This window comes from Pleurodeles waltl, chromosome 10, assembly GCF_031143425.1.
Source record: "Pleurodeles waltl isolate 20211129_DDA chromosome 10, aPleWal1.hap1.20221129, whole genome shotgun sequence".
Taxonomy (NCBI): Eukaryota; Metazoa; Chordata; class Amphibia; order Caudata; family Salamandridae; genus Pleurodeles; species Pleurodeles waltl.
Window position 1 is genome coordinate 993,527,204 of NC_090449.1, and position 12,235 is coordinate 993,539,438.

The window sequence follows — 12,235 nt, forward strand, 5'->3', positions numbered from 1 at the left end:
CGTTCCGCTTCTTCTAAATGTCATCCCTTGTGCGTGGATGTTGTCCCACGGTGTTAATTCTGCCTCACTGAAGGGGGGTGCCCTCTCCTCAACTCCCTCAGTCCTGTTGGGGCCAGATAGGGTGCACAGAGCAGCGGGACGGCAGCGGATCCTGTTGGTAGGTGAGGATGAATTAGAATGACAAGAAAATGGCTGCCTGCAACTTCCTGTCATTGACTTCCTGCCATGCATTTACTGTGTGTCATTTCCTATTGAATATCATTGGGTTCCAGTCTGTCTTCGGATTCTACGCCCCAAGGGCAGATTATTTGCACCAGAAGCATACGCTCCACAAGTTGAGGTAGGATCTGCATGTGTGGCAGAGGCTCCGCATGTGGGGCTTAGAATCTGAAATCAGAGCAGAATTTAAAAAAAAAGACAAGTGTGACATATGCATATGTGTAGGAAGGGCAAGAATACTAAGGGAGGAAGGGAAAGTTTTGTAGATACATTCTATACTACAGCACTTCTGAGCACAATTTTGTCCCTTTGCACTGCATTATGGTACATGTGGCCAAAATATCTTGCTTACATCTAAGAAGATGGTCACAAATCAGCAAACTAGGTGCAGATAGTGATGTCAATCTCTGGACATATAGCTTGTCATTATGCTATTGGCAGTCAGGTGACTGCCATACTGGTGATGGCGGTAGTACCATCACAAGACAGGCGGGAATGACTACCAAATTGTGACCATTGTGATGATCCCGCCTATAGACAGCCAATGTACCACCCCAACTGCCAGTGTGGTATGATCGCTGACCACGGCAGTAGCCTTCTTCAGGCAGGTGGAAGACAAGGATCTGCCCCCCATATTATGACATAGCAGACCGCCAGGATTTCCAGGGCGTTAGCAGCGCCACCAAAAGCCTGGCGGAAACACATCATATAAAAGGAGACACTCACCTCCAATGACACAGAGGAGTCTGCGGCCGCCATGGAACCAGAATTGGAAGCCTTCCTGATGCTGTACCACGTGATGGCCTCTCAAGAGCACCAATGCCGATGAAGACGACAACAGTGAGTACAGCCGCCTAGCACACAAGGGAGGGAGGGGAGAGTGGCAATGCACAACATACACCAAATACACATGCCACACACAGAGAACCGTCTGCAGAGAAATCCCACACCAACATAACCCAGGAGCAAAGGAAGCCAGGAAACATACCTGTTGTCCAACCACTGTAATTAGGTGGGAACAGTGACTACAATTGAAAATAGAGAGAAAATAAATTTGTACATAAAGGGCCATTTACAGTTCAAAGTCAGCAATGGCCACAGGGCAACCTCTAAGGCCCAACTTTACTCCTGACATCCCAGTCACTCCACTGGGCAGAGGCATCATGGAGATGGTAGATAGGCACCTCAGGGAGCAGAGTGGGTGATAGGGAGTGGAGGGAGTTTCTTCTTGGGAGTGGGGTCCTTAGGTTTGGTAGGGGGCGGGTCCTTGCTCTTCTGTTTTGGGGGTGGAGGAGTGGCCTTGGGATGGGGGGACAGAGTGGCACTCTTCTTCACCTTAGTGGCAGGAGTACTCCTAGGGGGAGGAACAAGAGTCGATTTGTAGCTGGAGGCACTGGGCTGAGGGGTGGAACTTTTCTCTTACGGCCAGGACGGGGATGTGGGAGGGAAGAGGTCAAGGCAGGAAAGGAAAAGCTTCTTAGGACCAATAGGGTGGGCTGTGGGAGAAGGTATGGGGGAGGAGGTAGAGGGAGTGGTTGTTGGAGGAGGAGGTGTGCTGGACTTGGGTGCAGGTGCATGGACAGTGTGCGTGTGCGAGGTGGATGGCTGTTGGGTGTCTGAGTGGAAGCGTTTATGTGTCTTTGGAGGGGCAAACAGGGTGGGGGAGAACAAACAGGACTTGTGGCTGCATGTTGTGGTGGTGTCTGCAAGTGAGGTGGGTGTGCTGCATGAGGTGGTAATGGTGGTGGTAATGATTGCGCATGTGGTGTGTGAGGTGCATGTCTGCAGGTCTGCTGTTGTGGTGACTGTGGGGAAGACCGTACAGGTGACTGGATCTGGGACTGTTGATGCAGTGCATGTAGGTGTGAGTGCTGATATGATTGAGAAGGAGGAGGAGGATGGGGAGACAGTGGAGGCAGTGGATGGGTGTTGGCTGTCTGTGTGCTTGTGGAGTAAAGTGTGGTGGTTGTGTTTGTCTGTGCGAGTCCTGTCTGTTGTTTTGGGTGCATGCTTGTCAGAATATGTGCATGGGATGGGTTGGGGGGAGGAGACAGGGACTGTGAAGAGGTAGTTGGAGGGAGGGCAGAAGAAATAGGGACAATGGCTGCCGTTAGAGAGGAGGCCAGAACCTGAAACAATCTCTGGAGGGCCGCCAAGCCACCGTGAATGCCCTCCAGGAAGGCATTGCATTGTTGCATCTGGGATGCCAGCCCCTGGATGGCATTCACTATGGTTGACCGCCCTACAGAGATGGATCTCAGGAGGTCAATAGCCTCCTCACTGAGGGCAGCAGGGTTGACTGGGGCAAGTCCTGAGGTGCCTGGGGCGAAGGAGATGCCCACCTTCCTCAGTGAGCGGGCACGGGCAACTGGGTGGGGGGCTACTGAAAGGGCAGTGCTGGTTCAGGGTGTGGCAGAAGATGACGTAGCTGGGGTGGTCCCAGAGGGGTCCACCACCACCAGGGAGCCTCCATTGGATGAGGAATCTGAGTCAGTTATATGAGCTCCAGTCTCCCTGGTGATGCTCCTCTCGCCCTCCAACCCACTGGTCCCCTCGGTGTCAGTAGACTCTGCCTCCTTGGTCCCGTGGGCTGTAGCTCCCTCACTCGCTGGTGCCTCTGCTCCTTCACCAGATGATGCTAATACACACATGAACAGGATGACAAAAGGAAGGGCGGGAGAAAGAAAGGGAGCACAGTGTCAATCACAGCACCAACAGCACAGATGGCATACCAATCACAATCACTCCCTGGGACTTACATTGCGCAGAATGGTCCACAGTGACAAACACCAGGAAGGAACCCTACCAGCTGCACACCTATTGGGACCAACTAAGCCCTGTCTGACATGTCATGCTAGTTACTTAGCAATACCAAAAATGGATACCACCCCACAGAGCTAAGCAGGACCACACAGGAATGGCCAAATTGGCATATTGGGGCATCCACTGATTAGAACCTTGCACCCAGATCCCATGCCAGGCAGCAAAAAATGAATACCACACCTACTGTACTCACCCCTTGTGGCTGCTGTGCTGCCCTCTAGCGCCCATCCAACTCAGGATTGGCCACCGCCAGTATACGGGCCATTAGGGGAGTCAGGCTCTGACGGGCCCTCCTCCCTCATTGGAAGGCCATCCCTATCTGGGTCTCCCCAGTCTTCAGGCCCAGGGTCTCAGGTCTTCCCACCATGTCCTGCAGTGGGTGCTCCACCGGCAATGGACCCCCAGGGTCATCAGATCCTTTGCGCTGGCACGCCACAACCCCTTCTTCTGGTGGGTGCTGACCTGCAGAGCAAACACAGACAGAAGGACACCATAAACCATACAATTTAGCCTGTCACACAAATGGCCTACATACTGCATTTGTACCCTATCAAGCGCACACATGACCCATACCTCTATATTCACATTGCCTGCAGCCATACCCCCAAATGACACACTGCTAGCACACACATACACACTGCAAGCACTTTCCTCCCAGCTCTACATGCACACCCCCCACCAATGCATGGACAGCATGTAGCACTACCAATCCCACAATCCATCACCATGCACTACCAAAGGTGGGAGGACAACACCACTATTATTGGGAAAGGTAGGAATGCAAATCATGTGACAGACAATTACCCTAACAAGTCACTTACATCCCCACAGGTGCCCCAGCCAATGTCAGGGGCGAGACGGTGCCATGGCAACCCAGTCCCCCACAAGAAGCTGATCTTAGTGATGCCAGCAACTCTAGAAGTCTTGACCTGGATGAACTCCCTCGCCCATCTGGGACCACAGGTCAGTCGGCTACCACATCCTATAGCCAGTCCACCACAGACCCCCTCAGACTCAAACTCCACAGCAGCCTTCCAATGCCTCAAAAACTCTGTCCCCAGGACACATCAATCAGTAGTGTGCCCACCTGTACAGGGACCCGAGTAAACACCACACAGGCAAGTTGATGAAGGTCCTGGTGTCAATGGGAGTGGGCACACCATTCAGGGGACACAGGCACAGGGGGCCAGGGACAGTCAGAGGACAGCTGTGCACCAGGGGGAGGCCAGGCCCAGCGAACCGACTGCCAAGGAGGCACTCACAAACGTCCTGAGGGCATACCAACAATCCCAGGACAGGATGGGGCAGATGTTCAACATCATGCAAGAGAACCAGCAGCTGCAGGTGGAACACCACCAGGAGGTCATGCAACAATTGCAGGCATTGAATACCACCATGGCGTCCATTGCAGGAGGGCTGAGTGACATGGCGAACATCATGCGGAATACACAGAACACCAGTGTACTGACCAGCCCTCCACATCTGCTGCAGGTAGTGGATAGGAGGCCTTGCCACAGGACTCATAGGCCACCAGCACCCCTCCCCCTGAAGAAGGTGAACCACCCCACAAATGTTCCCTGTGACCCTAGCAGACACCAAAGACAGTTGCCAAGAACAAGACCACTGCCTGGAAATGAGCCCCTCCAGAATATCCCCCTTGTGTTCCACTGAGTCATCTTGGAACTGCCATTGCTTCTCTTCTTATGGCCCCATGGCCACTGGACCTGTGCTACAAACAGACTGGGCCACTACACTGGACCTTTCCCAACCATCACCTCACTCTATTGCACTTTCCATTGAAAATCCTATTTTCAAATATAAACCATTGAACACAACTTGAGTAATAGTGCTTTATCAGAAAGAAATGTGCAATGTATTGAACTGTATTGAACTGCTTGATTCTGTGCAAATGTCCTGTGGTGTGTGAATCCACCCAACAAATGTGTATCAGCAGTCTGTAGTCATCATATCAGCACACTGTTGTAACCACATGAACATCTGCAATAAGGGAAGACATAGGAGACAGTAAATTGTAATACAAAGGTAGTGACTGGCACAATGCTACAGCTACACAGCACATTATTAAAATGGAGACATGTATAGATCAACAGTCTTACCTGAGTGTAATTGGAAGTACTGCTGAATGATGAGTCCTGTTGGCCACATCCTCCTCCTCTTCCTCCTCCTCACTGTCCTGAGCGTCCACTGCTGCCACACTTGCATTGTCACCCCCTCCTCCTTCAGATAGTGCACATGGCATAGGGCACATGGCATCTGAGGGCCAAATTGTGCAGCACGCAGCTAACCACCACAATCTGGCAGACCTTCTCAGGGGAGTAGCATAGGGATCCACCTGTCAAATTGAGGCACCTGAACCTGGCTTTCAGGAGACCAAAAGTGCATTCCACAATCCTCCTGGTACACCCATGAACATCATTGTACCGATTTTCAGCCCATATTCTCGGATTCCTAACAGGGGTCAACAGCCAGGACAGGTTTGGGTAGCCGGAGTCACCTGGAAGAAGTGTGGGACACACATTAACCATGCACAATGGCATGAGATATGACTCTAGCAGGCATACACTGACATACATTGGGTGGGGACTCAAGCTCACTTATAAGCTACACTCTGTGCCTCTGTAGTCGGGGCATCACCTGTGGGATGTCGCTATTTCTCAAGACAAAGGCATCATGCACAGATCAAGGATGCTTGGCAGTGACATGGGAGATAAACTGGTCAGCAAGGCAGCAAGGCACTCCATCTGGACCACTGAGAGAGTGGAAACTCTTCCCATTCCTGTACAACTGCTCATTTGCCCTGGGAGGGACTACAGCAATATGGGTCCAGTCAATGGTCCTGACCACATGTGGTATGCGTCCCATTGCGTAAAATCTAGCCATCACAATGGGCAAATAATCAACCTGGGGGAATGTGATGTAGCTGCAAATGTGTTTGAGCAAGATAGCCAAAACCCTTCCATGCACAATTGAGAACATTGGCTGTGACATTCCTGCAGTGAAGCTTACAGTCACCTGGAAAGAACCAGTTGCCAGGAAGTGGAGCACTGGCAGTACCTGCACAAGAGGGGTAATTATTGTGGGGCAACGGATATCAGGTAGCAGATCAGGCTCCAATTGTGCACACAGTACTGTGATTGTGGCACTGTCCAGACAATAGGTGAGTATGATGTGCCGGTCCTCCAGTGTAGCCAAGTCCACAAGGGGTGTGTATGCGGGTGCTTGCCTTCTCCTCCTCCTATTCCTCCACGGTGGTTGATATCTAAATGAGCCAAAAGTAAAATGGGTGTGACAACAGGACCTATAGATACACAACATCAGAGTACCCTGAGCATGTATGTATGTATGACACTAGAATTGTCTAGGTGTGCACAGTGAACACCATGAGTACTAGAAGTAGGAAATGGTAACCGCCTTTCCTGTATGCAGGGACAGGTGGAAGTGAACTCACTCTGCCGGCTTTTGGCGTCATGGCAGAAGGCGGTGTGCACCATCGTGCAGTTCCTCATTGGCTAACATGGGGCTCTATTAAGTACAGGAACCAATGATGATCAATGCTGGCAGTGATGGTGTTTACCGCCACGGACATGACCACCATTTTCTTTGTACCACTTCACTTGATTACTGACTTTTCATTCAACAACATCTCCACTGCGTGTGCTGCCGTGACCTGAGTCTGGAACCTCCCATGGCCGGTGCTACAGGGGAAATGACCCCAGCCCTCACTTCGGAGGAGTTGGAGAGGTTCGTGGATGGGTTCCTACCCCTGTATGGGCAGTTAAATGGGCCTCCAGACCAACAGTTTAGTATATCATGGGTACGTTGCATGCAACATGAGTGGGGTGAAGGGAGTCAGTGTGATGGAGTGAGATGGCATGCAGGTATGGGGTGGTGGTAGGTTGTTAATAGTGACTCATCAGTGTCTAGTCCTCCTGCTACTCCAGTGAGTCCCTCAGTATGCAGTATTGTCAAGACTTGCTCCTCCAATGCTGTCAGTTGTAGGGGAGGAGGTGGGGGTCCACCGCCAGTCCTTCTACTGGCAAGCTGGTGTCTTGCTGCAATGGAGCGCACCTTCCCCCGTAGGTCGTTCCGCTTCTTCTAAATGTCATCCCTTGTGCGTGGATGTTGTCCCACGGTGTTAATTCTGCCTCACTGAAGGGGGGTGCCCTCTCCTCAACTCCCTCAGTCCTGTTGGGGCCAGATAGGGTACACAGAGCAGCGGGACGGCAGCGGATCCTGTTGGTAGGTGAGGATGAATTTGAATGACAAGAAAATGGCTGCCTGCAACTTCCTGTCATTGACTTCCTGCCATGCATTTACTGTGTGTCATTTCCTATTGAATATCATTGGGTTCCAGTCTGTCTTCGGATTCTACGCCCCAAGGGCAGATTATTTGCACCAGAAGCATACGCTCCACAAGTTGAGGTAGGATCTGCATGTGTGGCAGAGGCTCCGCATGTGGGGCTTAGAATCTGAAATCAGAGCAGAATTAAAAAAAAAAGACAAGTGTGACATATGCATATGTGTAGGAAGGGCAAGAATACTAAGGGAGGAAGGGAAAGTTTTGTAGATACATTCTATACTACAGCACTTCTGAGCACAATTTTGTCCCTTTGCACTGCATTATGGTACATGTGGCCAAAATATCTTGCTTACATCTAAGAAGATGGTCACAAATCAGCAAACTAGGTGCAGATAGTGATGTCAATCTCTGGACATATAGCTTGTCATTATGCTATTGGCAGTCAGGTGACTGCCATACTGGTGATGGCGGTAGTACCATCACAAGACAGGCGGGAATGACTACCAAATTGTGACCATTGTGATGATCCCGCCTATAGACAGCCAATGTACCACCCCAACTGCCAGTGTGGTATGATCGCTGACCACGGCAGTAGCCTTCTTCAGGCAGGTGGAAGACAAGGATCTGCCCCCCATATTATGACATAGCAGACCGCCAGGATTTCCAGGGCGTTAGCAGCGCCACCAAAAGCCTGGCGGAAACACATCATATAAAAGGAGACACTCACCTCCAATGACACAGAGGAGTCTGCGGCCGCCATGGAACCAGAATTGGAAGCCTTCCTGATGCTGTACCACGTGATGGCCTCTCAAGAGCACCAATGCCGATGAAGACGACAACAGTGAGTACAGCCGCCTAGCACACAAGGGAGGGAGGGGAGAGTGGCAATGCACAACATACACCAAATACACATGCCACACACAGAGAACCGTCTGCAGAGAAATCCCACACCAACATAACCCAGGAGCAAAGGAAGCCAGGAAACATACCTGTTGTCCAACCACTGTAATTAGGTGGGAACAGTGACTACAATTGAAAATAGAGAGAAAATAAATTTGTACATAAAGGGCCATTTACAGTTCAAAGTCAGCAATGGCCACAGGGCAACCTCTAAGGCCCAACTTTACTCCTGACATCCCAGTCACTCCACTGGGCAGAGGCATCATGGAGATGGTAGATAGGCACCTCAGGGAGCAGAGTGGGTGATAGGGAGTGGAGGGAGTTTCTTCTTGGGAGTGGGGTCCTTAGGTTTGGTAGGGGGCGGGTCCTTGCTCTTCTGTTTTGGGGGTGGAGGAGTGGCCTTGGGATGGGGGGACAGAGTGGCACTCTTCTTCACCTTAGTGGCAGGAGTACTCCTAGGGGGAGGAACAAGAGTCGATTTGTAGCTGGAGGCACTGGGCTGAGGGGTGGAACTTTTCTCTTACGGCCGGGACGGGGATGTGGGAGGGAAGAGGTCAAGGCAGGAAAGGAAAAGCTTCTTAGGACCAATAGGGTGGGCTGTGGGAGAAGGTATGGGGGAGGAGGTAGAGGGAGTGGTTGTTGGAGGAGGAGGTGTGCTGGACTTGGGTGCAGGTGCATGGACAGTGTGCGTGTGCGAGGTGGATGGCTGTTGGGTGTCTGAGTGGAAGCGTTTATGTGTCTTTGGAGGGGCAAACAGGGTGGGGGAGAACAAACAGGACTTGTGGCTGCATGTTGTGGTGGTGTCTGCAAGTGAGGTGGGTGTGCTGCATGAGGTGGTAATGGTGGTGGTAATGATTGCGCATGTGGTGTGTGAGGTGCATGTCTGCAGGTCTGCTGTTGTGGTGACTGTGGGGAAGACCGTACAGGTGACTGGATCTGGGACTGTTGATGCAGTGCATGTAGGTGTGAGTGCTGATATGATTGAGAAGGAGGAGGAGGATGGGGAGACAGTGGAGGCAGTGGATGGGTGTTGGCTGTCTGTGTGCTTGTGGAGTAAAGTGTGGTGGTTGTGTTTGTCTGTGCGAGTCCTGTCTGTTGTTTTGGGTGCATGCTTGTCAGAATATGTGCATGGGATGGGTTGGGGGGAGGAGACAGGGACTGTGAAGAGGTAGTTGGAGGGAGGGCAGAAGAAATAGGGACAATGGCTGCCGTTAGAGAGGAGGCCAGAACCTGAAACAATCTCTGGAGGGCCGCCAAGCCACCGTGAATGCCCTCCAGGAAGGCATTGCATTGTTGCATCTGGGATGCCAGCCCCTGGATGGCATTCACTATGGTTGACCGCCCTACAGAGATGGATCTCAGGAGGTCAATAGCCTCCTCACTGAGGGCAGCAGGGTTGACTGGGGCAAGTCCTGAGGTGCCTGGGGCGAAGGAGATGCCCACCTTCCTCAGTGAGCGGGCACGGGCAACTGGGTGGGGGGCTACTGAAAGGGCAGTGCTGGTTCAGGGTGTGGCAGAAGATGACGTAGCTGGGGTGGTCCCAGAGGGGTCCACCACCACCAGGGAGCCTCCATTGGATGAGGAATCTGAGTCAGTTATATGAGCTCCAGTCTCCCTGGTGATGCTCCTCTCGCCCTCCAACCCACTGGTCCCCTCGGTGTCAGTAGACTCTGCCTCCTTGGTCCCGTGGGCTGTAGCTCCCTCACTCGCTGGTGCCTCTGCTCCTTCACCAGATGATGCTAATACACACATGAACAGGATGACAAAAGGAAGGGCGGGAGAAAGAAAGGGAGCACAGTGTCAATCACAGCACCAACAGCACAGATGGCATACCAATCACAATCACTCCCTGGGACTTACATTGCGCAGAATGGTCCACAGTGACAAACACCAGGAAGGAACCCTACCAGCTGCACACCTATTGGGACCAACTAAGCCCTGTCTGACATGTCATGCTAGTTACTTAGCAATACCAAAAATGGATACCACCCCACAGAGCTAAGCAGGACCACACAGGAATGGCCAAATTGGCATATTGGGGCATCCACTGACTAGAACCTTGCACCCAGATCCCATGCCAGGCAGCAAAAAATGAATACCACACCTACTGTACTCACCCCTTGTGGCTGCTGTGCTGCCCTCTAGCGCCCATCCAACTCAGGATTGGCCACCGCCAGTATACGGGCCATTAGTGGAGTCAGGCTCTGACGGGCCCTCCTCCCTCATTGGAAGGCCATCCCTATCTGGGTCTCCCCAGTCTTCAGGCCCAGGGTCTCAGGTCTTCCCACCATGTCCTGCAGTGGGTGCTCCACCGGCAATGGACCCCCAGGGTCATCAGATCCTTTGCGCTGGCACGCCACAACCCCTTCTTCTGGTGGGTGCTGACCTGCAGAGCAAACACAGACAGAAGGACACCATAAACCATACAATTTAGCCTGTCACACAAATGGCCTACATACTGCATTTGTACCCTATCAAGCGCACACATGACCCATACCTCTATATTCACATTGCCTGCAGCCATACCCCCAAATGACACACTGCTAGCACACACATACACACTGCAAGCACTTTCCTCCCAGCTCTACATGCACACCCCCCACCAATGCATGGACAGCATGTAGCACTACCAATCCCACAATCCATCACCATGCACTACCAAAGGTGGGAGGACAACACCACTATTATTGGGAAAGGTAGGAATGCAAATCATGTGACAGACAATTACCCTAACAAGTCACTTACATCCCCACAGGTGCCCCAGCCAATGTCAGGGGCGAGACGGTGCCATGGCAACCCAGTCCCCCACAAGAAGCTGATCTTAGTGATGCCAGCAACTCTAGAAGTCTTGACCTGGATGAACTCCCTCGCCCATCTGGGACCACAGGTCAGTCGGCTACCACATCCTATAGCCAGTCCACCACAGACCCCCTCAGACTCAAACTCCACAGCAGCCTTCCAATGCCTCAAAAACTCTGTCCCCAGGACACATCAATCAGTAGTGTGCCCACCTGTACAGGGACCCGAGTAAACACCACACAGGCAAGTTGATGAAGGTCCTGGTGTCAATGGGAGTGGGCACACCATTCAGGGGACACAGGCACAGGGGGCCAGGGACAGTCAGAGGACAGCTGTGCGCCAGGGGGAGGCCAGGCCCAGCGAACCGACTGCCAAGGAGGCACTCACAAACGTCCTGAGGGCATACCAACAATCCCAGGACAGGATGGGGCAGATGTTCAACATCATGCAAGAGAACCAGCAGCTGCAGGTGGAACACCACCAGGAGGTCATGCAACAATTGCAGGCATTGAATACCACCATGGCGTCCATTGCAGGAGGGCTGAGTGACATGGCGAACATCATGCGGAATACACAGAACACCAGTGTACTGACCAGCCCTCCACATCTGCTGCAGGTAGTGGATAGGAGGCCTTGCCACAGGACTCATAGGCCACCAGCACCCCTCCCCCTGAAGAAGGTGAACCACCCCACAAATGTTCCCTGTGACCCTAGCAGACACCAAAGACAGTTGCCAAGAACAAGACCACTGCCTGGAAATGAGCCCCTCCAGAATATCCCCCTTGTGTTCCACTGAGTCATCTTGGAACTGCCATTGCTTCTCTTCTTATGGCCCCATGGCCACTGGACCTGTGCTACAAACAGACTGGGCCACTACACTGGACCTTTCCCAACCATCACCTCACTCTATTGCACTTTCCATTGAAAATCCTATTTTCAAATATAAACCATTGAACACAACTTGAGTAATAGTGCTTTATCAGAAAGAAATGTGCAATGTATTGAACTGTATTGAACTGCTTGATTCTGTGCAAATGTCCTGTGGTGTGTGAATCCACCCAACAAATGTGTATCAGCAGTCTGTAGTCATCATATCAGCACACTGTTGTAACCACATGAACATCTGCAATAAGGGAAGACATAGGAGACAGTAAATTGTAATACAAAGGTAGT